Raw genomic sequence first — 5,083 nt, forward strand, 5'->3', positions numbered from 1 at the left:
TGGTGACTGCTGACTGACATGAGGGATGAGATTAAATAAATCCTGGAACTTAGCCTGGTCTGGAGCAGGCTAGCTCCACAGAATAAATCTCCATGGTAATTTATACCATAACATCCTGCCGCCATCTAATCCAGCTTTAGTGCAACCGGATCACGGATAAGTTGAGCCAGGATCACCAAGATATCCCGGCTTAATCCCTTATCCTAGTTTTGTGCAATAGGCCCCAGGTGTCAATCAGCAGTAGAGAAAACAGTCAGAGGTGAGATGGATGAGGTAGACCTGGGCTGCGTTCACGGGGGTCACTCCTGAGCTGGTTGATGCGGAGATGGAGGTTACTGAGGAGAAGAAAGGACAGGAGTTTGTACAGATGGTTACTGGTGACTGTGCGTTGACCTGAATGGTGGAGACTGGAAGGGTAGTGTAGAGCCGAGGTCTGGAGGTGTAGTCCGTGGAGGGAGATGACAACATAGAGGTGTATGGCAACGGGAAATCCAAAATAGAAGCGGCTGGAGCTAGGAGAAAGAACTGGAAAATGGTCAGATACAAAAATAACAATGGTGAGGGCCCGAAAACAAGATCGAACTGGCAAGGGAGTGACGTGTGAGCAGGGCCTAAGTAGGGGTCGAACTAATGAGGTGCAGCTGGTGACAATAACGGGATGTGGAGCAGGTGGTGAAATCAGGGGCTGAAAAAGAGAAAGTGAAGGAGGTGAGAGGCAGGTGCAGCTGGGCAAACCTGACAGGTTTTTATGGTTCCCAATAAAGACATGAAAGATTAGAATTTTTTTGTTATATTAGGCGCATTATATTCATCAGTACTCTTGACTTAGATGAAGATCAGATCACATTTTATGACAAATTAATGCAGAAAACCATGAAATTCCAAAAGGTTCACATATGTTTTCTTGCCACTGTATTAACCCTGATAAAGCCTCCATCCCACCCACTTCTTACAGAAACACAGCATGCTGCACATCACCTTGAGGCTCTCTAATCTATACCTGACCTTCACCAACTTGTCATTTTGATAACTGGTAATCTTAAAATGCTCATTGTGCCTAATTAAAAGTTGTAGTTTCTTTATGAGCTTGATCACACTTGGGTCACTTAAACATTCCTCCTATTATAAACTAAGTACAACGTTCAACAATGGCCCTGGGGGAAAATCAGTCAACAATAAAGTGACTTGAGTGGTTGAGCAAAAAAAAAAAATTAACCTCATAGCCCCAATTAACATTAGCAAAGAGAATTATGTACGAACTGGTACACCAGCAGCTTACACAGGCATAATTGCAATCATCAAAATTTAGGACAGGGATGCACATACGCTGAAGCTTGTCCATAGATATCCATGTATTTGGTTAAGTAACACAGTGATAAGCCTGAAATCACTGGCTATGCATGAACATTTTTACAGGTCACTTATTGTAATGTAAAAATGTAGTTTTGCTCATATATGCCTTAAACTTGTGCTGAACACACAGAATATCTAAACTGTCTGCTCAGCAAAACAATAGCACAATCTGTCCTTAAAGTATGCACTCCCTGATTCTGAGTACCATCTCAGGACAAAGACTTCTTTCAATGTGGGTGTATGTATATAATCAGAACAGGTGATTTTGATCTAATCCTACCTGAAACTTGCATGTGAGACCCATGTGTATATATAGTACTGAGTTCTTTTTTTCCCCTTTTTGAGCCTCTGTAGCAGATCACTCTGAATGCTGTTGTAAATTGCTCCTTTCTGCAGAAATAATACAAAAGACAGATCTGTCCTAAATCTCTTTATTTCACATTCACTAAAAAGGTTGTTCGTTTTAGCACATGTGGGAAGATTTTTTTTCCCCCCAACACTTATACTTCAAGGTTTAAATCGACAGCGCAATTTGCAACCCAGCCTTTTAGACTGCATGATCTATAAAAAGGCGCACTGGTGAGAAAAGGGGCACAAAAGGTAAGCAAAATCTGAGACGCAGTAAACACGAAGAGGTGCCACCACTCTTGTAAATAATCACCCAAAGCTTTAAAATTAAAACTGGAACTTTACCTGCAACCGCCGATCGCCGCAAGTATCTCATAAATGTCAGTGCATCATGGCAGAAAGAGTCCGTAACATAAAGAGTTTTCCTTTAGATCGGTGTGGTTGTAATCGAGATTTCCAACCAGTTTCGTTAAAGACAGCGTCTGCTGCTGAATACAGAATACCAGCACAAACAGCTGCTTGTGCTCTGTCACTGGATTCCCTTTAACCAGGCTGGACGCACTGCTGCGCAATGACGCACGCCTTGGACTTTTAACTGATATGGAGACCCCAAAGCTTCCTAAGATGATTTCCCCCAGTTCCTGTGTCATGAATATGTCTGCTGTACCTCACCCACCATTACACCGCATGAGAAAACTATTTCGTGCCATAACTAAAACTAGTGTTTTGTCTTTCATCTTACATAAAACATTTAGTGAATATTTGTCAAACTCTCGTCAGCGATTCACATCTTCTACATCAAAGAGATTATAGTGGAGTAATGTAATCTATACTGACACACAACATGTGCACTACTTTATCATTTGTTGTCTTCTTTGGTGCTCTGAAAAAATTCAAGTGACTGCTCGTGTACGTTTAACGCTTAGTGGCGGCATTTACTGTGTAGTTATTACACTTTATAAGCAACTTTACAGAAAAATTGTTGCGCAAAAAATTAAAAAACGGGAATTCGAGGGCTACAAGTCAGGATGGAGGACCTTGCGCCCAGGTGTTGATCACTGATGGTAGTGTATGAGACAGCCACAGTGGTTATAGCAAGACTAGTATCCAAGTGGGAGAGGGTTAAAGCAAGCAGCCATTGAGCTGACGCTTACAGCGAATCACTTCCATGGATGAATACATGGAACCTGCTCTTTCACCGTGACATCTGACCACATGGTGGAAAAGGGAAGAGAAAAGATGTCTTTTCCTATGGAGATTGTTAAAGTATCAGTATATATTAGGATAACACACAACTTTACTGTTGGAAGATATAAATGCAAGTGAGAAAATATTCACCTTTACAGACATGCTGTTTGCAATATTATAGAGGAAATGGACAGTGTCTTCTTACTAATGGATATATGGATAGCATTACCGCTTAAAAGCTGCCTGCCCAGTCAACCATCCTGCCAACCAACAAATGCTGCTAAAAGGACATCAATAAATACCTTAAAAGCAGCATCAGTGCTTTGATGGACTCTAGACCAGACTGGGAATAAATAAATAAATAAAATTTGTTGTTGTTGTTCTAAATTTGTATAAATCCTTGTAATCAAGCCTTAATTTTTTTGAGGACTGGACTAGGCTGGTACAGTACGTGAGGAGAGGGAGTAATTTAGGAGAATAATAGGGTTAACAAGGCCAGATGAAAGTTTCACTTTTTTTAAAGTTTCAGAGAGAGGAATAGAAATGACATTAAAGGAGGTGAATAGATCCCTAACTGAAAATAAATAAAAACCACTACATTAAACTTTTAATTTAAATATTTAATTATTATTGGGCGTACTGTGGAAGTTACTGTAGAACAAAAGTAGTGATTAGAGGCACACTGTCAAGATGTTCTCTGTGCAAAAATTCAGATATACTGTATGTACGTAAATAAAAGAGATGATGCATCTAGATACAGAGAATTAGATTTGTAGATATTTCTTCTATAAAATATCTTTTTCATTCTTATTGCATACTGTAATACCTTCTTGAAGACTTGGAAATCTCATGATATCAAAGTAGCATTATGTCTGACTTCACATGAGCTACTGTGCACCCTCATTAGACAGATGCCATTGCCAGAGAGGACTGTGGATATTTGGGGTAAACTGTTAGTGGTGTCCCTGCTTTCTTTTCACAGGAACAGATGTCATAGGGAGCAGAGCTATTTTGTCATTCTACCTGAGGTTTTCATATATTCTGCTTTCTGGTGCACTGAATTGTTTCTGTGTCAAGTGCTTCCTGACAACTGGAATAACCCTGCACACAAGGCAGAGTGATGCATCACCAAACAGCCTAGGTTAATTATGAAATCAGAACATGAATGTTGCAATGGTATGACATCAACTGAGACAGTAATTACGGAGCTAAAAAATAGTTACTGTTTGAGGCTGAATAATGGTACCCTATGCATGTCATTTATTTTGCATAAACAGAAGGGATTTGGGATCAGTAAAAGTATGTTCACCAAGTGTTTTACTTACTTTATTTATAAGAAGGGAGCTTGAAAGAGGGAGATTGTGTTCTCAAAGACACAATAAAGCTGAGCGATGGTGGAGCAGGTGGAAGCACACCCTGTATAATTGGTTCCCATGACACATTTTCCTTCTCCCCTCCCCATTCTCCCTTCCTGTCACTCCCTTGATCTCTCACTGCTTTCAGGAAATATTTTCCCCATTTGATTCCTTTGTCATTCAGCCACACTCTCTATCTATGTCTTTCTCTCTTTGTTTCACTCACATGCATGTGCTCACATACAGCCAGGAAAAGCTTGGTATTGCACATTGGACAGAATGATAATCAGGGCATATTCAGACTGGCAAGCATCAATTCCAAAAATTTGCTACTAATAGGCACATCTACTCTATTTGGAGAAAAAATATATCTTTCAAAAGTCACATCCTTTTTAATTTCCTGCTAAAATAGCCTTGAGTACTGTATGATTTGACAAAGCAAACAGTATTTAACCGTGCAGAGCTATAAAAATATGAGAACAAATATTACACCTACAATAGAATCGTGGTGCTGTTAGAGCATGTTTCCATGAGTCATCCAGGGCCACAGGAGACCATCCCATTTAGAGTGCTCACACATTCAATTTGTTTTCTTCACTTCAAACTGTTGTTAAATTTTGCACAGCAACAAATAACCAGGGGCGTCGCTAGACCACTTTTACTGGGACACGTGCCCCAGTGTAAATCAGCTGTGCCCCAGTAAATACATTCCCATATTTGTAAGGGTTATTATTAGACCATTCTTCAGAGAAACTAAATGCAAGAGTCAATAAACCAATTGACGCACGTAAAAGAAACACAATAAAAACAAAAACGTGCTGCAATAACGCTGCAAAAAC

At 39.9% G+C, this 5,083-nt stretch overlaps 1 protein-coding gene across 2 annotated transcripts in view; it reads right to left on the minus strand.

Annotated features, from left to right (window-relative positions):
• Nucleotides 1–2,247, minus strand: part of LOC109962413 (gamma-aminobutyric acid receptor subunit pi) — a 38,684-nt gene extending 36,437 nt beyond the window's left edge. For both annotated transcript variants that reach the window (XR_002275255.1, XM_020604106.1), the window contains exon 1: nt 2,047–2,247. The gene's annotated coding sequence lies outside the window, so the exon portion shown is untranslated. The remainder of the gene's footprint in view (nt 1–2,046) is intronic.
• Between the last annotated feature and the right edge of the window lie 2,836 nt (nt 2,248–5,083).

Source organism: Monopterus albus, unplaced genomic scaffold (genome assembly GCF_001952655.1).
Source record: "Monopterus albus unplaced genomic scaffold, M_albus_1.0 scaffold3.1, whole genome shotgun sequence".
In the NCBI taxonomy this organism is placed as follows: Eukaryota; Metazoa; Chordata; class Actinopteri; order Synbranchiformes; family Synbranchidae; genus Monopterus; species Monopterus albus.